Source organism: Silene latifolia, chromosome 7 (genome assembly GCF_048544455.1).
Source record: "Silene latifolia isolate original U9 population chromosome 7, ASM4854445v1, whole genome shotgun sequence".
NCBI classification, from domain to species: domain Eukaryota; kingdom Viridiplantae; phylum Streptophyta; class Magnoliopsida; order Caryophyllales; family Caryophyllaceae; genus Silene; species Silene latifolia.
Genome location: NC_133532.1, coordinates 114,497,063 through 114,520,964, shown reverse-complemented (window position 1 = coordinate 114,520,964; position 23,902 = coordinate 114,497,063).

Here is a 23,902-nt window from a genome sequence, read left to right as displayed (position 1 = left end):
CATTGTCACAAAAATATTTGTCCTACGAGGTATCGTTATAATCTCGTATTTGTGAACGATCAGTCAACCGTTTGACTTATGGCTCGTTGAACCCGCCATCAATCGACTGCACAATATAATAGCCGGAGTTATCAGCTCACATGGGCGATTATGGACCAAATAAATATAATGTAATTCAGTTCACTTTGTGGCATTCAATGTTGTCAGTACAATCCACATGAAAAACAAAATATTATATATAAAAACGATGAAGTTATAAATAGTATATGAAACGATAATGTATCAAATTCATAATCAACTACTACAACTGAGGAACACGTTTAATTCCCATGGAAATAACGTGCCCTACATGCTTATCATAATTCAACGATTCAGTAGTAGAATCTCCTACAACACTCTGTCTGGAACTCTTCCAGCTGACCGCAGCACCATTAAGAGTAAAGACGAACCCGGACTGAGATTTTGAATCATCTCGATCCGTTTGGAAGCTAGCATCTGCGTAACCGGTTGCGCATAGCTTAGTATCTCCTCCATAAGTCAATATCCAATCCTTAGTCCTCCGTAGGTACCTGGATTCTTTTGGTACCGACTCGCCTTACTCAATGCATATGCCACGTCTGGACGTGTGCATATCATGGCATACATAATCGATCCTATTGCAGATGCATAAGGAATACGACTCATGTGTTCAACCCCTTCAGGCGTCGTGAGTGACTGAGACCCTTGCTCAAATGCATCCCAGACGTCATTGGAAGGTTCCCCTTCTTGGAGTTGGTCATGCTGAACCTCTCAAGAATCTTATCCAAATAAGACTCCTGACTAAGTGATAACGTCCGTCGTGATCTATCTCGGTAGATTCGGATTCCCAAAATGCGCTGTGCCTCACCCAGATCTTTCATCTGGAAATGGTTCTTCAACCATCCTTTAACCGAAGATAAGAGAGGAATGTCATTCCCAATCAAGAGTATGTCATCGACATACAATATCAAGAATACAATCTTGCTCCCACTCGACTTGATATATAAGCATGGTTCCTCGACCGATCGAGTGAAACCATACTCTTTTATCACCTGGTCGAAATGATGATTCCAACTCCGAGAAGCTTGCTTAAGTCCATAAATGGAACGCTTAAGCTTGCATACTTTCTTAGGATGTTCAGGATCTATGAAACCTTCGGGTTGTACCATGTACAACTCTTCCTCCAAATAACCGTTTAAGAAGGCGGTTTTCACATCCATTTGCCAAATTTCATAATCATGAAAAGCGGCAATCGCTAAGATTATCCAAATGGAGCGTAACATGACTACAGGTGCAAAAATATCATCATAATGCAATCCGTGCACTTGAGTGAAACCTTTTTTCACAAGTCGTGCCTTATAGGTATCTGGTTGCGCGTCTACAGAATGCTTTATTTTGTAAAGCCATTTGCACTGTAGAGGTTTTACCTTATTACGTAAATCAACTAGATCCCATACGTCATTCTCATACATGGAGTTCACCTCGGATTGCATGGCTTCGAGCCATAGCTTTGAGTCGGAACAGGCCATAGCACCTTTATAGGTAGCGGGTTCATTACTTTCTAGAAGTAAAACGTCATTCTCCTCGACCATACCAATGTATCTGTCCGGAGGATTAGAGACTCTACCCGACCTCCTGGGTTCCTCAGGAATATTAACCGTATCATCATTTGGAGGAACATCTTCCTCCATCCGTTCCTCGGTTGTTGGTTCTAGAATCTCCGACAGCTCGTCTATTACTTGTCTTGTTCTCGAGAAATTCTTTCTCTAAGAACATCGCACTAGCCGCAACAAAAACTCGATGTTCGGTAGGCGAATAGAAGTAATGACCAAATGTTCCTTTTGGATAACCTATAAAGTATGTCTTGACCGATCGCGGGCCGAGCTTATCCTCGTATCTCCACTTGACATAAGCCTCGCAACCCCAAACCCGAATAAAGGACAAGTTATGGACCGTTCCCTTCCACATTTCATATGGAGTCTTGTCGACAGCTTTAGTCGGACTTCGGTTAAGTATAAGAGCAGCTGACAAAAGAGCAAAACCCCATAATGAATCAGGCACTACGGTGTGACTCATCATGGATCGAACCATATCAAGTAAGGTTCAATTTCTCTGTTCGGACATACCATTCAATTGAGGTGTTCCAGGTGGAGTTAACTGCAAAACGATTCCACAGTCTTTCAGGTGTTGATCAAACTCATTTGAAAGATATTCGCCACCCCGATCTGAACGGAGTGCTTTAACCTTTCTACCCAGTTGGTTCTGTACCTTGTTCTGGTATTCCTTGGATTTCTCAAAGGACTCACTTTTATGCTTCATTAAGTAGACATATCCGTATCTACTTAAATCGTCCGTGAAAGTGATAAAATATCTATAGCTATCTCTAGCGGTAATTGACATAGGTCCACATACGTCAGTATGTATGAGTCCTAATAGGTCACTAGCGCGCATTCCAACACCTCTGAAGGAAATTTGAGTCATCTTGCCAATGAGACATGATTCACACGTTCCATATGTAGAAAAATCGAATGCGGGAATAGTCCCATTATCGACGAGTTTCTTTACACGTTTCTCATTTATGTGTCCCATTCGACAATGCCATAGATAGGTTTGATCTTTGTCACCAACCTTTAATTTCTTATTATTCACGTGTAATACTTCCGTGGTTTGATCTAAGATGTAAATTCCATTCATGGAAACTGATTTGCCATAAATCATTTTATTAAAAGAGAAAATACAGCTATTATCCTTTATTGAAGATGCAAATCCGTCTTTATCGAGTACGGAAACAGAAATAATGTTCTTAGATAAACTAGGTACATAGTAACAGTTATATAAATATAACTCAAACCCACAAGGAAGTTGGATTACGTATGTTCCCTTCGAGACAGCAGCAACTCGTGCTCCATTCCCAACTCGCAGGTCCACATCACTCTTTTCGAGAGGTATGATGTTCTTTAGGCCCTGCAAATGATTACACAGATAAGAACCACAACCAGTATCTAGTACCCAAGTTCCGAAACTTGCATGGTTAATCTCAATCATATGAATATAAGATGACATACCAACAAGAACGACGCGGCCTGCTTTTATGTCCTCACGGTACACGGGACAGTTCCTCCTCCAATGTCCAGTCTTGTGACAATGGTGGCACTCAATGTCACCGCCCTTGCTCTTTGCCTTGCCTTGTGAGCCACTAGTCTCACAAGGCCCACTCTTACCGTTTCCTGGCTCTTTAAACTTTGGCTTGCCTACAGCTAGGTCGCCATGAGTCTTGCCCTTACCTTTACCCTTGTTGAAAATCGTGAGAACATCCTACTTCATGCTCCCACTCAATTTCATATCCTTCTCGGTCTGTACGAGAAGGGAGTGTAGCTCATGAGGACTCTTTTTCAAGTCATTCATGTAGTAGTTCGCCCTGAAAAGGGCAAAACCATCGTGAAGAGAATGAAGCATTCGGTCAATGACAATGCTCTCACTGATTTTAAAATCAAGTGCCTCCAGCTTCTCGACATTCTCAATCATGTGAAGAATGTGTGGGCTAACCGGTTGGCCCTTCCGGAGTTTCTCATCAAAGAAGCGACAGGTATGCTCATAAGTAACGATTCTCGGTGCCTTTGAGAACTCGTTAGTGAGCGTGGTGAAAATCTTGTTTGTACCCTGAGCAATGAAGCGTCTCTGCAAATTGGTTTCCATTGCAAAGATGAGTACGTTCTTTATCGCACCCGCTTCCATAACGAAGTTACTATAAGCAATTGACTCGTTGACTCCTGCATTGGGACCTGGGTTGACCGGTATTGGCTCACTTAAGTACTTGAGCTTACCGTCATCAATGGCAGCATTCCGTAGTGCCGCCTCCCAGTCCGCAAAGTTGGACCCATCATTCTTCAGTCGAGTGGACTGATTCATGTGGTCCATGAAAGCTTTCAGCCAGGACTCGTGATGTGACCATAGTTGGCGCATATTTAGCCCCCGAATTAGCCTTGTTTCCATGCTTTTTAGTGCTTATTTGGGTCATTTCTTATCTTTAGTTCTTTGTTTTGCATATTCTTTGAGATTTTGATCCCTTGGTAGGAAAGGAGTAAGAATCTTGCATTTTCATGGCAAAACAAGACTAAATTGATCGAATCCAATGACCAAGCATCAAGGAGAGACAAGATTAGAAGGCCTTTGTACATATCATAGTAGAAGAGCAATGTTGAGGAAAGATCCTTGAGTCCCCAAGGAAATCCCCAAGGAATTTATGAAGAAAAGGGAAGAAAAAGAAGAAGTTACTATGCTGACTGACAATCCGAGCGGATTGCCAGCAATCCGTCCGTCCTGCACAATCCGAGCATGCCTTGCCAGAATCCGCTCGGATTCCCCCTCAACAATCCGTTCGGATTCCCCCTCAACAATCCGTCCGGATTCCCCAGAATCCGCTCGGATTCCACCGCCCAAATCCGGCCGTCCCGACCTTATTCCGCCCGGATTTCTTCACAGCACGGATTGCCTTCTTCAAGCTACGAAAAGAGAAGCCCTTCTCTCAGAAAATACCGGGTCCTCCTTGCTCAACTTAAAAAGTGTAATTACTAGTTTAGCCCTTAGTTAACCCTAATGCATCCTCCCTAATTTTCACTATAAATACCCCATTAGGCTAATTAGAGGAGCATGTTCTTCTTATCAATAATTAGTGTAGTTAATATCAATCAAAACTCTCTTCAATATTGTAATCAAGTATTAATCAAGTTTTAATCCAAGTTTTAGTTCTTTAATCTCTCTTTTGTTCATCCTTTATTTTGGGTAATTGAAGATTATTTGGGTTATTATTGGGAGATTGACAACCTCTCAATCTAGCATTCAAGTACTTCTATTATTCTTGCTTTATTATTGGAATCATTAGTAGGTATAATCTCTTAATCCCTTTTTAATTATTGTTAATTACTTTCATTTATTCATCATGTTTCATATTGTTAGTATGATTGACAACCTTCCTAGCATGATCAACATGATAATGAGTGAGTAGTCTCTTAGCTAGGGTTAATGGGTGATTAGGGGAAACCAACATGGGGAATGATTCATGCTTAAATTAATATGCTTTCCTGCTTTATTTGCTTGCTTGTTTTGATCTCAACTCATGCACATGTTATACTTGATGAAATGCTAAGCCTATGAATCCTTGCATTTACTATCATCTCCTATCTTTTCAATGAGACTTGTAAGACATAACCCAACTCGAGTCTCATTAGACCATGCATGTTGTTGAGTAGGGAAGATTAAGTCGACTTGTAGGTGTTGTACAATCTAATCGATTCGGCTCCGGGACCCAAACTTTCCTAGGATTGTAAGACATAACCCAACTCAATCCATCACAACAATAATTGCTTGCTTATAATTTGAGAACATGTTTGTATGATCATATCCCATGATTCCCCTATGATCCCATGACACCCTAGTGCCTTTAATCAATTGTTTACACCCCTTTTTATTCATCTTGCTTGTTTATTTTCATTGTTATTCTAGTTTAGTAACCTTCTACATCAACCCAATTTGTGACACCCCTTAGACACCGCTAGTTACAATAGAAATCTCATTTCAACTCCCGTCCCTTGGGATCCGACCTTTACTTGCCTCTTTACTAATTGTAGAGTTGCTTGTTAAGCTATAAATTGTGTTTTGATTCGACCGTGACCAACGACCACATCTATTTATTTGTGAATACGAAACGGACCGTTCAACTCGCGTCCAAGTGTGGCACTAGGCATTAGGATTGCGTTATTTCCAGCCATTTGTTGTAACAGTATTATCAAAATAAACGTGTTCTACACTGCGAGAAGAAGAATAAAAAAAATAAGCATGTGCATCGTTTATAATTTTAAGTATAATGAACTACTGTCATAACGCGAAGACTCAAGCATTTATACAATTGACCTTCCTCAAGAATTATATAAATGATCCCAAGACTCAATTTATCTGCAAATTGATAAGCTAACCTTTTAGCTAATTCTACCGTTAGAATTCTTGGTCGATAAATTTCTGTAAATTCTATCTTTAGTCCATCATAATCACGAGAAACTCTTCGGACTATGATGTTGAGGTAAACTAAGTCAACACAAACTACTTACCCAACGTAGAAGGGGTCATATTATGCCTACCGACGAAGAAGGGATTCATAGTTGTTTGCCCTTATAAAGACTAGTCTCAATTTCCGTTTTAGAGGAAGATCCCATCAACTTTATTTTAATTCATTTTAAGTGAACTAATATCTAGCATGCGAGAATGAATAAACTAAGGTGATGACTTAATGATTATATGACATCTGTATGTCCATGAAAACTAACAAACATTCTATTTGAGTCAATTTTCATGCATTTTAGAAGTAGGTGGTTTGGTTTTAGGCGGAAAATGATGCATTAACTAGCATGTGAATGAAAAGCAATAAGAATGAAAACGTAAAAATGATAAAAAGTCCTAGTGTGGCCTATCCTATCAAAACGAACATAAATACAAGTTTGGAATCCCTCCTTGGACCCGAGAAGCTTGTCTTGATGTTCCATCTTGATCCATGTAGCGAGAGTGAGCTCCAATCTCCATCTTTAGTCTTCTTTGAAAATTACAATAAATAAATTTACATAATAAACCTATTTATTACATCTATAAATATAATTAAAAGCCTCCCCTAAAATGGCTAATAAACGCCACGCGGACAAATCCACGTAAGACTGAAAAAGCCAGCTGGATTATGAAGACCCCACCTCGTGTACGCGTCATCCTCCACTCAATGTTTTCAACCGGTTAAGAAAGATAGGAAAACCAAAAAAAGCTACGCTAAGAAAGAATGGAAAACAAACCACCTCTGCGTTCCTTCATCTCCCTCCTCACTTAAGTTCAGCACAATCCGAAAAACAAATTGAAAGCTCATATTTACTGCGTACTAATTCTAATTGCTCGGCTTCCAAATTATTCACAAACACAGTATCTAAATTAAAGAAAGGGGATCAAAAACGGCTCTTAATCTTCACTCTCTTCGTATACCTCTATCCGAAACCGAAATCACCATTACTCACCATCAAATTACAACGTTATTCCCCAATATTTCATCTCTATTATATTCAAATTGATTGATATTCATCTCGGTATTGAACTCAAAATCAATAACCATCTCTATTATATTCAAATTGTTTGATATTCATCTCGGTATTGAAATCAAAATAAATTACCATTCGTTGTTGAATTAGTTACTGTGATTGTGAATAACAGTCTGTTGTTATTGGTTTAATTTTCAGGGAAACGGGTTTTTATTACTAATGAGAAATAGCGAGTTTGCTCATATTATATGCCACATGTATGTCTTTTCACCATTTGCAACAATTGACTTGTAGTGTGTTTGATCTTTGGTTAGAATTTGACGATTTCATTGCGTTTTGCCTACTGTTTATTTTCATTACTTTATTGTAATTGTTTCTTATTTGTTATCGTGCCACGAAGTCCAAACAGAATCAGTCCGAGAATAATTGACTCCAAGAATTAGGATTGTCGTTGGATACGGTTTCCTGAAAAATGACTAAGGTACTGGTAATTTGATGTTTCTACATAGTTTTCATTTTTACAGTCGATGTTTTTGCCTCAAACGGGCCGGATTCCTCTTTCGAATTTGTAGTGGGTTAGTACTCTGCCTTCCTTTGTTTGGTTTGCAATTTACATGCCCATTTCAGCATGCTAAATTAGTATTCATTAAAAATCTGAAATGAAGTAAGAGTTGGTAAAGGAAAGGGACACCATTTAAACAAAGGAATACGGAAAAAAGAACGAAAGAAGAGAGATAATACGAAATTGATTGATATGATGGCCAAGAAATTAGAAGTTTAATGGATAGATACATCAGCCTACTTCACATACATTCGGCTACTTCACATACATTGTGGTCTGCCTAGACCGTCCCCTATTGACTATCCCATGATCAGCCTAATAAGGTGCCTACTGCAGTACTCATTACTCGAACCACAGGCCAACCATAATGCTAGGTAATGAACTTACGCAATTTAGTGCATCTGATTATCATGATTGTACCTTGGAGCTAATACCTACTAATAAAAGCGATCTCTTTCGGGCCAATTTCATACTTATAGGAAGGTTGTAGGTTGTAGCTAATACATGTTTAGTCTTTTGTTTAGTTTCCTAATGCAAGGCAAATGATATATAATATGCGGAATTAGACTGAATAATTTTTTCGTCTCTAATTTTTCAGGCAGAATTGGGACAAGACTGTAATCCCACGTGTGAAAACTAAGATATATTAGCATACCGCTTCAAATACTACAGGTAGCACTTACTTTTCTTTTGGCCTGACTCCTTATAGGGTGTAAACTGAAAACCAAAATGATACATCACCAATGGATTGCTATCAAGTGAATTAAGCCTAAAAAAGATCATATATACTCTCAATTATCAAGTGGTATTGAGTTTCTGGCAGCAGTGCCAGGTTAGTTGTGGGAGCTGATTGTTGATTTAGGGAAGGTATGCTATTGTTTGGCCACACTTCAGATTGGAATTACGGCCCGTAGGAATTAATGGAGAGTTGGTTTAGTTTCTAAAGTAGTCATATTAAATCAAGAACGTAAAATGTTATAGATTGATAGCCATAGAGATGTAGCATGTAGCTTTAGAAAATGAGTGATTGTGGTAATTTTTATATGCAGTGAGTTATTCATTTGGCGAATTATATTTTATGTGTATCATGTTATCCTGATCCCACCGAGTTCATTGTAATTACAGGAACCCTTAAAGCTTGACATTGTGATTAGCTTTCCAGATCATGGGTTTCATCTGCGGTTTGATCCCTGGTCCCAGGTTGATTGTTATTAGTTATATCTTAGATCTATTGAATATATCTGTTTATCTATGTCATGTACTTATTCGGGCTTAATTTGTTATCAGTGCTGATATTTATTTTTCAGAGTATCACGTACGTGTATTTTGCTCACTTGAACCTCTATGTTTGGTTCACAGAAGCTACGCCTTATTGAAGTTTATGATATCAAAAGGATTCAGATGCGATATGCCACATCTTTGACTGGGTAAGTTCACAACAGTATCCATTACTGACATACCGACAATATTTCATCAACTGACATCCTTCTCTACTTTATCTTATGTGTATATTTTGATAGCATTTGGTTTTTGGTGCCACCTGTTTATTTGGCATCGGACATTCAACCAGACAACGGATACTTTTCAGACCACATCTTATTGTGACTTTGAGATGCTGACTGATACCCTGAGTTTGAATTTGGCTTTGCATGAGCTGTTAGTCTCCAACTGATTTTTCTAATGTTTGTATCAGTTGGGAGAAGAATTATGGTTTTCAATTGGTGCTCAGAATATACCCTTTGGTGGCTCCCCACAGGTCTTCTCTTTCTCACTCTTCACTTTCCTCGCCCCGCCTCCACCCTGTTTACGAGTTACTTTTATGTTGTTGCACACTTGCAGTACCTTTTCTTTGGACTATTTAGTCCTTTTCGTAACTAGCTACCTGGATGACACAACAGAAATTTATATGTAACAAGTTCTATTGTTACTGCTGAAAAAAGAACATTCCTCAATCTTAAGATGCCTTACATTACCTGACGCTTATGATGCTATGTCGCACAGGTTTACCTCACGGAAATGATTTTGAAAGAAATAGAGTTTGATAGCTTCCAATCCGGCAAGTCCCTAATAGAAATGTATTAAGCTGTCTGATTGCGGGGTTCCACTAAGTGAATGGTGAATTGGGCCGATACAGTAGAATGGAAGATGATTCGTTTCCAAGTAGTATTGGTATTAGACTTATGTCATTATTTCTCACATTTGTATTCTCAATTAATTAGAACTCTCTTAATGTAAGTGGCGCAAAACATGTCATGTTTCGATATTCTACTTTCGGACGTATATTCTTTCAACGTGGTGCTTAAATGCGTTATTGATTTCTAAATAATATGATTGCGTTACCAAGACGTTGCGTCTTTCATCGCTCACAAAGTTACTGGATGCTTCACGGTCTAGAGCGAGACGCCTTGACCTTGCAACGAGATGCAACTATGCGGGAAGGTATATATGATATACTCAGGGCAATTTTTCTGTTAAATCCACTGTTGGATTTAGCACCCTAAAGTTTTTTTCCGATTTTCTTATATATTTGTCTACATGATTGTATTGTAGGTAGTTGGACGCATTATCATTTATACCTGCTTATCGATAATTAATTAGAAATTAAAGTATTTAAAAATACTAACCTTTTATCGTAAAATGAGGACATTGGTCCGTCTGATTTCAGATGGAAACTCTTCGTTTACGTGCTAAATCTAACGCACGGAGTAGTTTCCGAAAAACATAATGAAAATTCGCCAATAATTTTTTTTGGTTTACGAGGAAGGAAATAAGTATTAAATTGTTGTAGTCCCTGTCTTTGTTTCATTTTGATTCGTTTCGTATATAGAGACAATATTTTATCAAGCGTAATGATGATCCATAGCGGTGAACTTATAAATTAAAAGTTAGAGTACCTCATTTTCTCACATTATTTTATACTAAGGTGAATGCCTCACACTTAACAATACTTGGGTAGTGAAATAGATAATCTTAACCATTATAACGAATATTGGGTTAGAAACATATATACATTAAACCATTTCGGATGGACGGAAAACAATAGACTAAGAACCGTGTCTCCTATCATACCCATATAAAAACACAGTATCAAAAATGTTTGCTCATCCATAGCAAAATCAAACTAAAATTTGCCGTCAAAAATAGACCAACACCATTACGGTTATAAACATAAAAAAAAAAAGTAAATAAACAAACAACGAAGACTAAAAAAAATAATCCGTGATTTTCACGGGTCTCAAAACTAGTTCTAATTTCAAAACCCAAAACTAAAGAAAAAATAAAGGAGATTCGAGATCTCATAATTACATAAAAATTATGTTTCCTTCATTACGAAAACATAATTAACTAAGGCCACACTAAGTATTACAAATTACAACTGATTGCGAAAATACGTAAATTAAATTCATTCAATCGATTCATTCAACTAAAATAAAATGCATCAACTAAAATAAATTAAACATGCAAGACATAATTCTTTAATTATGTTGATTAATTTTATCCAAACCACCTATTTAAATCAAATTAAGTGACAATTCCTCAATTAATCACATTAATTTCAAACTTAATTCATATTAAACTTGTAATATGAATTTAATCAATCAATATTTTAAACTGCTTTAAAATAATTAGGTATCTTTAAAATTTGTGAACCGCTTCACAAAAATTATCATACATTATAAATTTAATGTATAAACAAAATTGGCCAAAACAAAAAAAACAAAATCTTTTTTTTTTCTTTTTGGTCTCGGCTGAACAGTAAAAAAAAATTTTTTTTTTTTTTTTATAATTTCAGCACGGCTAATCTAAAAACAAAAAACAACTTTCCTTATTTTGTACACGGTTTTATCTGTAAAAACCGAAACAAGACAATTTTTTTTTTTATTTTTTTTTTAATTCTGTCCTCTGTGAACAGTAACCACGTGAACAGTAAAAGGAAAAAAAAATTTCTTTTCTCGGATGCTTTTCAAATCGGCATAAACAAAAACAGTCGCAAAAAACTTTAATCGGTTTTTCAGGAGAAACCGAAAGAAAGAAAAAAAACAGAATTTTTTTTTTTTAATAATACTGTTCATCCGTGAACAGTACGGAAACGAAAAAAAAAAATTCCACGGCTCAAAAAAAATTCTAGCCGATTATATTTTTTTTCGCAAACCCTAATTATTGTTTACAAACTATTTTATGAAAATCATCAAAATTAAAATTCGTGGCCTTGGCTCTGATACCATTTGTGGGATTTATCTGTATGCATCCCTTTAACTTAAAGGATTATAACGAATTTATAAGACGATTACTAGTCATAAAATGAATTCCATAAACAAAAGGTAGAGAATTAGAAATAACCTTCGGTCCTAGCTAATTCGGCCAATGAACAATATCGCAATGATATTCTCCTATCAGTTGCACCCAAGATGCTCCGAGAAATGCCCTTTGATTTTGCTAGAATCGATTCCTAAATTTTCTGTAAAATTTTAGGTTATTTTTGTGTTTTTCTGATGAGAGGAGGCAAGGTTGAAAAATTAGTTTAGAATTATGATCTCTACACTCCTCTTATGTAACCGAAATAAGAGTGAATGAATGAGATCTATTCTCTCCTAAAATCGGCCCATATGACCGAAATAAGTAAGGAGATTAAATCTTCTTATTTTGGTATTATGGAAAATGTATAAAATGTATTAAATATAAATTGTCATCTAGTGAGGATCGAACCCATAACCTCTTGGTTTGAGTACCCTTACTATTACCACTATGACACATTCATCTTGTTGATATTAAATATAACCGATTACATTTAATTACGAATTAACAGATTAATTCGTCCAAGCTAACATTACATACATTTAGTTAAATATAACTTATTATATTTAATTTACGAATTGACAGTTAATTTGTCTCAACTAATATTATTTAATCTTCATTAAATAATTGTCTCATCAACACATTGACTAACTGTTTAGTCATATAAGACATCAATGTGATTATATTTCTATAACCACATCTCTCAAACACATCCTATAGGTGTGACCTTTAGAGACCAGTTGATCACCGCCATCTGTATGATAATAACGTCAAACTTTCTAGCAAACCAACCGTTATTAGGTAATCGTTAATCAACTGATTAAAATACTAAGTATACCCTTGTGAACCTGTAAGAGATTTACATATGTTATCACACTAATTTGTGGAGGACACAAGCTCCAACAACTATATTGTGTGACTTGTAGTCACATAATGATTTTTCTGAGTAATTTCCGTGATTAAAAATCAAATTCAGATTTTTATATAAAATCGTTGATCTCTTAAACTGGGCATTGTGAATCAGCACATTAAAATCCAACTGCATTGTACATTTCTTCCAGAAATATTTTGTTATTGTACAAAGATGCCCAGATAAATTCTCATCGATGATATGAGAAATTGATATCTAAGGTGGTTATGATAAATATTAGACTATACATTGGTTATAGTTTTTACCATCTTGCTTAGGGGGAGAAAAGTGAATTAAAGCTGGTAAAAACAAATATGATCCCTTACTGAACCAGAAGTTCAGAGCATGTTATACATTAAATTCATTGAGTAGAGGTTTTTGAATTTGATATAACCATATCTTTTACCAGATTAATACAAGTATATACACTTGAAGTGTATTATAATAAAAATTCAAGATGAATTGACAGTTCCAATGAATGTGAAATAGCAAGTTCAAGCAGTTCGTAATTTGGTATGATGTGTAATTGCTATATTTGAAGTGTCCCTGAAGTGACACGATATCTGAAGGATAATAGATGGCTTAAATGAATATAATGGTACCACATACATATTCAGATCCAGATATCATTTAACAGTACTGATATCATCAAGAGGTGATAAAATTATATCGATATATTTATGGAACCTACATACATTTGCGCGCGGTATTTTATGGACTTTATAAATGAGGATCGTAAATTTAAGTCCATTTTGATTGTCGGCATATAATCAATGACGATTATAAATGAGATCATGGATGAGAAGTCCACTTATTGACTTGAAGTCAATCCAAATTATGAATATTGGAAAAGAAAACTGTACAGTTTGCATTTTGAGTCATTATCATGTGCATATAGAGAGTAAGTTCATCATTGCATCATAATTTTAAGTTATACATTATTATTATTGCTTGTTAGGATATGTTATTTAGAACTTAGTTTAATATCATATGCATGCACATGTTTCATAATATAATTTTGAATGGATAATGTTGGAAAGGAGAAATATTATGATCTACTCCTTTGAGGATAACTCCCTATAGGAGCCTCTGATAAATGATCATCAATTGTTAATGGTTGATCAGTTGAGTTATTGAAAACTCTCGATGAAATATATAAACCTCTACAATACGATTGAAACATATCGTGATTTGTTCCAAAATGGAACATCAAAACTCCTATAGAGTATATTTGAAAGGTTATTGTCTCAACCTGAAGTTTGAGCATATTGGAAATTATATTTGAATGAGCTTTTTGCTAAACATGTGAAATTAGTTTATGGTCCAAAATTACCATAACGACTAGAATAATGTAGTGAAAATCTACGATGAAAAATGTCAATCCATACATATATGGTTTAGCAAAGAAACCCGCTCAAAGGTATTGGATGATTTATTCAATAATTATTGGACTGATTTTTCTTAAGACAAGGATTAAGGAATGATGGCTACACTCTTTTTCCCTTCGACTAGGTTTTTTGTTCCAACGGGTTTTTCCTAGCAAGGTTTTTAACGAGATAGCACTATAAGCGCATTATTACGCTAGTTATGATCATCAATATTGTTGAGATGACAATTATTTTCGATATATAAAGTTATGTCATTTATTGTGGAGAAAATATATCACTATTACGGAAATATTATTTTGAAATGAAGATCCAAGAGTTATTATGAAATGATTATATCCAGATTGTGAGTTCTCAAAGAAATATGACATCGAAGCTGTCATGGATTTCTATTTATCGAAGATTCAAGTTTATCAGCCACAATGGGCACTACTTCAACAATCGAGAAGTTATGTCAAAGCATGTATCATTTCAAGATACATAAGTTATGTATTCATCAGGGGGAGTAGCACGCGTTGTACTCTTTTTCCTTAGCCATGGTTTTGTTCCACTGGGTTTTCCATGGAAAGGTTTTACCGAGGCAGCTTGTTATGCGTGTTTGAAGATTATTGTACTCTTTTCCTTCACTAGCGTTTTTCCCATGGGGTTTTTGTAGGAAGGTTTTTAACGAGACATCTTCTTCAGTAATGGACATCCAAGGGGGAGTGTTATGAAATATTATTATATGGATGTCCATATCTTAAAATATTCTAGAATATATTGTCTTATGGAAACCTTCTCCCATTGTATTGTATATATATACCCTTCATAATAAAATAAGAATACAGTTTTGTCTCCCTTACTTTCTCTTGAGTTTTTCTTTTTAATTATCATACTCTATATTTCACAACAAAAATTGTCTTATATAATAAATTGTGTTAAATCGGAGTTTTTTATTTGGGTGTTGCTTTTCACATACGAATTTCTCTTTTACATACGAAATTTATAATTTTACCCTCATCATTTTTTCATCCCCTCACCCAATTGATTTTTTTCCTACCTTCCATTATCTCCCTTCATCCAGTGTATGCATTTCGTTTTACACTATATAGTTCCCGCAACCGAGATAACATGATTCACACTTTTGTTCAATCAACCAATGGTGTGTTCGTTTGGTCAACTGGTGTTATTTAGGGGGTGTTTGGTTCACTTGAAAAAAGTATGAGGTATGGGTTTAGATAGAGCTAAACCCATACCATGTGTTTGGTTGGCAAATGTGAGGGTTTGATATCTATACCTCAAACCCATGAGGTATGCGTTTCTCATACCCAAGGAGGAGGGTGGGTATGAGATTGATACCCTGAGAATGAAATTAAAATAAGCAAAATTGTGAAATAAAAATTATGGCATAGTGTAAATCAAATCTTCTATATACTTATTTGATTAAATTTTTATTTTCATTATTATATAATACTAAATTTTTCGATTTAAAATATTTTATTTTACTAATTTTAACTTTTAGTTGAACTCCAAACCCATACTGCTCAGAATTGAAACAAACGCATGCTATGAGGAATCAGGTTCCAACCCCATACCACCCAGGTATGATTCTTGATTCCAAACTCATATCCATGCACGAAACAAACGCCCTGCATTAAACATGCTTTAATATTTCTGATACAATTTCTGATAGCATATGGGTTTTTCAATGGCTAAGCCAAGTCATACGGAAAGTTACTGATTGATACTATTTGATAATAATTGATTACCAAGTTAGTAATTGACAATTTTAAAACAATAATTGATAAACAAGTTACTAATAATTGCTAAACAGAATACGGAGAAATTACTTCATTACTTAAGAACTTGAAGAATTATAATCTATTGTCAAAGTTTTACAATAATCTATTGCACCGCTGACCGAGTCAACATATTGAGCAAGGTCAAGGGTATCCACAGCAAAGTCAACGACTTAGACAGACTAGCCGATGCGATCCATCGGCCTGTCACCTGGGGTCTCGGCCTGGTAACCAGCCAGCCGGGACACATATCCGCGTACTCATATCCAAGACCCCTCGGTCGGCCTGCCATAGGTCCACCGGCCGAGGGCAGAACGGTCTTTCTACCTGCTAGCCACTTGGCCACTTGGCCACTACGTGACAAAAGGTGAAGGTCTATAAATACTCCTCAACCTTCATTGAGGAAGGGATCCACAAATTAACCTAATAACCACTGTTCATCTGGTAATATCTTCCTTATCTCTCTACAATACGCGTTTAGTCAAGTAACACATACTTACCTCTCTAAGTTTACTGACTTGAGCGTCGGAGTGAGTACGCTCGGCCAAAGCCGAGCCCTCAGTTTGTTCATCGTTTCAGGAGAGATCAAAGGAGGATTCAAGCAAAGACGTCATTCTACAAGCTACAAGTGGTAACAAATATCTGCTCTGGAATTACACCCGGAACAATTGGCGCCGTCTGTGGGAAACGACACTAGAAGCTAGTCGCATTCATTTCCCAAACAACAAAAACAAAAACACAAAAAAAAACCCACCCAAAAAGCTAAGAAGATGTCGAAACAACAAGAGGTAGTCGCGACCGACGAAACCGCATTCTACCAAGATGATACTTTTCACAATTCTGGAGTCGTGCAGCCCTCCACCGGCGGAGTAATCCAACCTAAATTCGGAATGCCGATAATGCCAGACACGCCGCTGCCCGTCAACCAGGTCACCATCATGGGACATGTAGTTGACACAGCAAAACTGAAGGTGCTCCTGGACCTAATTGGGAGTACGCCGGCTCACGCCGTCACGCCGACGGGAGCCGCGGAAACCGTCCAAGAAACCAGGGCCCAGAAAGTGACTCCAAGAAACTTGAACGGAGCACTGGGAGAAGCAGATCATGCCAAGACGCCGGAGGAGCCCAGAGTGCTAGTGGTAGACCTGAGCCCTCCCCGTACTCACGAGAGGACAGCGTCGCCGCAGCACCAACGAGGCCTGCCACAGAGAAGCCAGAGAAGTCCGACTCAGTAGAGTCGGAGAAGGAGCCCGAGCCGGAGAAGTAGTCCTTCCCGCTACGAGGAGAGGAGCCGGACCAGAAACGCGGGGAGCCGATCGCCGCGTGTCATTCGACACGTTGTCAGACTGCCCCTCAGTGCTTATGTCCTTGACATCGCCGTGCCGACTAAGCTGAAGTTGCCGGCATTCACATACAAAGGAGACAGTGATCCCACCGACCACGCCGAGGCTTTCGAGTCTTACATGTCGGTATGGGAGCAGCCCGATGAGGTCTGGTGCCGAGTCTTCCCAACAACTCTGCATGGGATGGCTCAAAATTGGTATAAGGGACTTCCCGACGGCTCGGTATACTGTTTCGCCGACCTAAAGGACGCCTTCGTAGTCCAGTACTCTTGCAACAAGAGGAGAGCCGTGGAGACGTCGGACCTCCTAACTATCAAACAGGAGGAGGGCGAGTCTCTACGGAGCTATGTAAAGAGGTTCGACGGCAAGGTTCAGCAGATTAGGGAGATCAATCCCGAGCTGGCGGCCTTCGCACTGATGAAGGGCCTCCCAAGGGGAGACTTAAAAGACGAGCTCATCAAGTACGGGGGTTTGGGTCTAGACGCCGCTAGGAAGATGGCCGACCAGGCCATCAAGGTGGAAGACTATCACAAGACCTGGGTAGGCCCCAGCGAGGCCGAGCCCTCAGAAAAGAAAAGCCGCCGGGATGACAACCCGGATGAAAGACGCCGTGACAATAACGGGTCACGGTCCGATGAGAGACGCCGTGACAATAACGGGTCACGGTCCGATGAGAAACGCCGTGACAATAACAGGTCACGGTCTGATAGATCCGCCAGGAAGCAGGACTCGACGGGCGCCGGGGGGAATTCGGGAATGTTTTACCAAAGGCATTACCATGATAAAACCCCTCTGGTCACATCGGCCGCCGAGGTCTTCGCCCTGAGCAGAAACGAAGGCCAGAAGTGGGAACGACCTCCCAAGCCAAAAGGAGACGGTGACACGAGCCAGTACTGCGAGTACCACGGTTGCACCGGCCACCTCACTGACAACTGCAGGTATCTGAAGAATGCCATTGAAGAGCTAATCCGGAAGGGAAGCCTCGACAAGTATGTGGCCAAAGGCCAAAAGACTGACGCCAGCAGTTCAGATAAGAAATCCGTCTTTCAACGGATAGGAGTGATCCATGTGGTCATCGGGGGAAATGAGAACGGCGGGTCAGCTCATGGGCACAAACGGCACCTAAACGAGCTGTATCAGGCCATCAACTTTGTGCCCAACGCAGCGATCGCCCCTGACATTCCCGATATGACTATTGGGAGGAAGGACTACGAGGGAGTCATCGCCCCTCACAGCGACCCGCTTGTAGTCAACTTGGACATATCCAACCACCTGGTGAAGAGGTGCCTGATTGACACAGGCGCCTACACAAACATCATGTTCAGGGAGTGCTTCCTTAGCCTCAGCCTGAAAGTCAAGGACTTGAGCCCCTGCACCAATCCACTGTACAGCTTCTCCGGGGCTGGCCTGGTACCCCTAGGTTCAATCAGACTGCCAGTAATGCTCGGCGAGGGGAATGCGGCTTAGAATGTCCTGGCTGAGTTCGTCGTCATTGACGGCTCGTCCGCCTACAACGTCCTCATAGGCCGGGTTACTCTGAGCGAGGCCGACGCAGTGATGTCCATCCGGGCCCTGACACTAATGTATGTCTCGGACCGGAAGGCAAAAGCAAAGCTCGTCTCGAGGACGAGAAGGACGAGGTGGTCAACGTCCGGATATCTCGCGGAGGATGCAACATGCAATCCCTCAAAGTGGCAAGACAGTCAGAGAAGGGGAAAAGCCCATCCTTACAACAAGAGGGCGACCTCATGGATGCAACTGACGGCTGACGAGGGAGGTGTGCCTTTAGTGAGCCATTAGGACACTGGCGATTTTGCGAAAAATTGTATAGCGGCGGAGGTGTCCAAAACAGTTGTGGGCACCCCGACGCATATTTGTATCTAATGTAGAATAATCTAAGTTTTCCCATCAAAGTGCTCATTTTTCCCGCAGTCTCTACCAAGAAGCCGACGCCGGCTCACACTGTCATCCCGACAAGAGCGGCGATCGTTATCAAATGTACGCGGCCACACCTTTGTCATAGACAAGAGCGGTGGTCTCCATCAAGAAATTTAGCGCTGTGGCAGTCACCCAAGTGGTAGACGCCGCGTAACACGCTATCCAGAAGCCGACGCCGGCTCACACTGTCATAGACAAGAGCGGTGGTCTCCATCAAGAAATGTAGCGCTGTGGCAGTCACCCAAGTGGTAGACGCCGCGTAACACGCTATCCAGAAGCCGACGCCGGCTCACACTGTCATCAGACAAGAGCGGTGGTCTCCATCAAGAAATGTAGCGCGTGGCGATCACCCAGTGGTAGACGCCGCGTAACACGCTATCCGAAGCCGACGCGGCTCACACTGTCATAGACAAGAGCGGTGGTCTCCATCAAGAAATGTAGCGCCGTGGCGATCACCCAAGTGGTAGACGCGCGTAACACGCTATCCGAGAAACAAACGCCACTCACATTGTCATAGACAAGAGCGGTGGTCTCCATCAAGAAATGTAGCGCGTGGCGATCACCCAAGTGGTAGACGCGCGTAACACGCTATCCAGAAGCCGACGCCGGCTCACACTGTCATAGACAAGAGCGGTGGTCTCCATCAAGAAATGTAGCGCTGTGGCAGTCACCCAAGTGGTAGACGCCGCGTAACACGCTATCCATGAAACAGACGCCGGCTCACACTGTCATAGACAAGAGCGGTGGTCTCCATCAAGAAATGTAGCGCTGTGGCAGTCACCCAAGTGGTAGACGCGCGTAACACGCTATCCAGAAATGTACGCTCACCACACCGTCATGCAGACAAGAGCGGTGGTCTCCATCAAGAAATGTAGCGTTGTGGCAGTCACCCAAGTGGTAGACGCCGCGTAACACGCTATCCAGAAGCCGACGCCGGCTCACACTGTGATAGACAAGAGCGGTGGTCTCCATCAAGAAATGTAGCGCTGGGGCAGTCACCCAAGTGGTAGACGCCGCGTAACACGCTATACGAAGAATGAGACGGAAGCGACACACCGCGACAGGCGCCGGCCAAAGACGATTGATACTCGCAAAAACAATCAAAATGCCTTAGAAGCGTTAAACACAGTTGAGAGACATACTCTAAACTGCCTCGGCCAAACCGGGGCGGAAACAAAGGAGACGCTCAATTAATAACGTAAGAAGACAATTCGGACAAAAATGAGAAAAGGCCTCGACCGTGCCGAAGGCAAAAGAAACGAACTCTTATTAATAATAACAGGTTACAGGTGAAAAGAATGCAGACGACGGCCATCCCCATTGGGATAAGCCAAAACACAACCTACCAAAGTTGTACAAACTACAACGAAAGAAAAGCAAAAAGTTACAAATATATCATTTGAAGCGCCAAAAGATGGCAGGGAGGAAGAGCTTAATATTTGGCTCCCAAACAGCTGAAGCAGATCTGCTGTAAACTTGTTCTCATCAAGCAGCACATGGTAGTGTGTGAGGAGCTGAGGCTATCCAAGACGCCGGGTGAGCCTGGTGACAACCGCCCGCCTCTCTATGCCTGTTGCTGCTTGCCATCAGCAGCGGTAGCCGCATCTTCTTCAATAGGCAACCCAGCAGCTTTCCTAGCAGCCTCAGCTTCAGCGGTCTCAGCCTTGGCCTCGGCAGCATCAGCTGCCCTCATCCTCTCGGCTTCCTCCTTGGCCGCCTTAGCCTTCTCAGCAAGAGCTGCTTTCTCCGCGGCCGCCTCCTTCTCCATCTTCGCCCTCACCGCCTCCTTGGCCTTCTCCGCCACGGCCTTCTCCTTAGCCTCGAGCTTGTCATCAAGCAGCTCATCAAATTGGCCCCACGGAAAGGAGCCCTCAAGGGGGAAAAGCTCCCCGATCACTTCCCTAGTAGCTTCTTCGGCCAAATCCCGGAATTCAGCGCACAGTTTGGGGAGCATGACGGTTTGGAGCATCTCAATGTCCTCCTCCTTTTGCCTAATGATGGCCTCTTTGCCCCGAATCACCTCCGCCTGGGCCTTAAACAGTCCCCGGATTCGTTCTCTCATTGGAGATAGAGGTCGACACGCCCCGAACAAGGTTACGTTTCTCCAGCCTTCGCAGCCTTCGGCCGCCGCAGCCTCGGCCTTGGCTCTCTCAAAGCAAGGACCACCTTTTCAGCGTCCTCCCGAGCTTTCTCTCCCAAGAGCGCCTTCTCAAGCATCTCCCTAAGCCTCTCGCTCATTGAGGAGACCCAGCTGGCCGACGCAGCCCACCGCTTAGTGGCGTTACGCTCGAAAGCGGCTCGAGCCACGGCCTTCTCCCCGCTCCATGAGACGAGCACCGGTAACCACGTTCCACCTCGCCAGCTCCTTAATCAGCTTCGTGCCTTCCTCTATAAGCTGGGAGACGGAAACCTTCTGGGATGAAGGGACGGTGGTGACACTTTGACCACCAGCCTGCAGCTGGGAGAGGGAAGCCTTCTGGGATGAAGAGTTGACGGTGACGCCTTGATCACCAACCTGCGCAGAGATCCCCTCCACTTGCTGCCCAATGAGAGCAAAAGCCGGCAGCGGTTGGTCTACAAAAATTTAATAAAGGCATTAGTATCAACATATTTCGACATATCAGAAAGCCTGTCATCAGGAGCACCTAATGACCCGGCTAAATTTAAGCCACAGGATAGATAGGTACCATGTTTGGCCTTCTTGGCCGGAGGAGGCACTTCCTTGCCAGCGGTAGAGGCCGTCCTTTTCCTCTTACAGATAAGGGGAGATCCCTCCGCATCAGAGTCCCCCTCATCGGGAATGTCAACAATCTCCACCTTCTTAGGGGGAGAGATGGGAGGTGGAACCGGTGTCGACGCCGTCGCCGCTGAAGACTTTGTTTTCCGCGTCCGACGCACTACGCCGCTAACAACCTTCGCCTGGGCCTCCTCCCTGCTCAAGCCCTTCAGCCGTTGTTCCATAAGATCATTCGGCAATATCCTGCGGTCATGGGCTAGAGCCTTGGGATGCAAGTTAGCAACGGTTTTATCTTTGTGCAGCCCCATTCTCCGGAGGATATCCTCAGACAGGTCCGGTCCAAAGTGGTCTGCGAAAGAAACAAAGCAAGAGTTAAGTAGAGGAAATAAATCGAAGTTCGAGAAACAGGAACATTGAGAGCAGTGATGGGCCTCACACCGACCCCACTCACCCCGTACTAGGGCCGGTATGAGGCCGACATGGCAGAGCGGCTCATCCTGGAGGATGATCTGCGTTGGGGGAATCCATCTTTTCGGCACACCACTCTTGTCCACCTCAAAGAGCCTCATTGCCAGCCTCTCATCCTCCTTAAGAGGGACCTTGCTGGCATCCATTTTAAGATGCTTCCGGGTGACCCATCTGTCATGCTCCGCCTTAGTCTCACACCGCAAATTAACTTGGTGCTGGAAGGAGCGGGGCAGCGGATAGTCATCCGGCACCTTAACGTACACCCACCGATCTTGCCAGTCCTTGCAAGAAGAAAGTTTGTCAACAGAGACATAACCCTGCTCCGTTTGCACACTGTAGCATCCGACGCGGCCAGAGATTGATGGTTTGAGATAATGAAGCCGGCGGAATAAATTCACCGTTGGAGCTTCTCCCTTAAAGAGACAAAGCCAGACAAAACCGATTATGGTTCTCATAGCCAACGGGTGCAGTTGGGCAACGGCAACGTTCATGGCCTTAATTATGGCCATAACGTACCCATTCAGCGGAAACCAGAGCCCGTACTCCAAATGCCGCATGTACACGCCAGTATAGCCCGGTGGAGGACAACAGACGGCCTGACCCTCCTCAGGGATAACAATTTTGTATCCCCTACCAAAGAAAAAATGGCCCTCGAAAAGTTCCGCGCCGGAACAACTGGCCAGCTTATGGGACCAAGCACGGTCAAGGCGGACCTTACAGGCGTCGCCATGATCCATGACGTACTGTCTCCCCTCATTAGGACGAGACCTTTCCGCATCATCACCGAGATCACCAAAAGAATCATCATCCTCCCATTCCTCCAGAATTTGAGGATCAACTTCAGGAGAAGGAGACCTAGGGCCCCCCGACGCAGGTTTACTAGGTCCAGCATCAGCAGAAGACAAGTTCACAACAAATTGCTAGCAAGATAAAAAAATTTTTTGTTTGTTTACCTCGAAGAAAAACACTCGCCGGATCAAAGACTCTGAAGATTGGAAGAAAAAGCAGCCCTTGAAAGTTTAAAGAGATGAAGATTTTGGGAGAAAATTTTAGAAAATTTGAGGAAATGAAAATAGTGGCCAAAATCACGGAATAACTGCCCTATTTATAGGAAAAAGCCCATGAAGAAGGACCAATCAGGGCACAGCCCATGAAGCGTCAACCAATCAGCGAACGGACACGTGTCAGACATGCAACCATGGAATGTCAATCGTTGCAACAGTTAAATATCAATCGTTGCAACAGTTAAATGTCAATCAATGCAGCAGTGACCAAGCGTATTCAATACGCCCATTCACATCTCTTCGCCTGTTCATCTTCCTCAACAAATTCCTAGGTACCTGCTCTCCGCCGGCCACATGATCAACCAAGCTAGGAAGCACCGGCCAGGGGCAATCAAA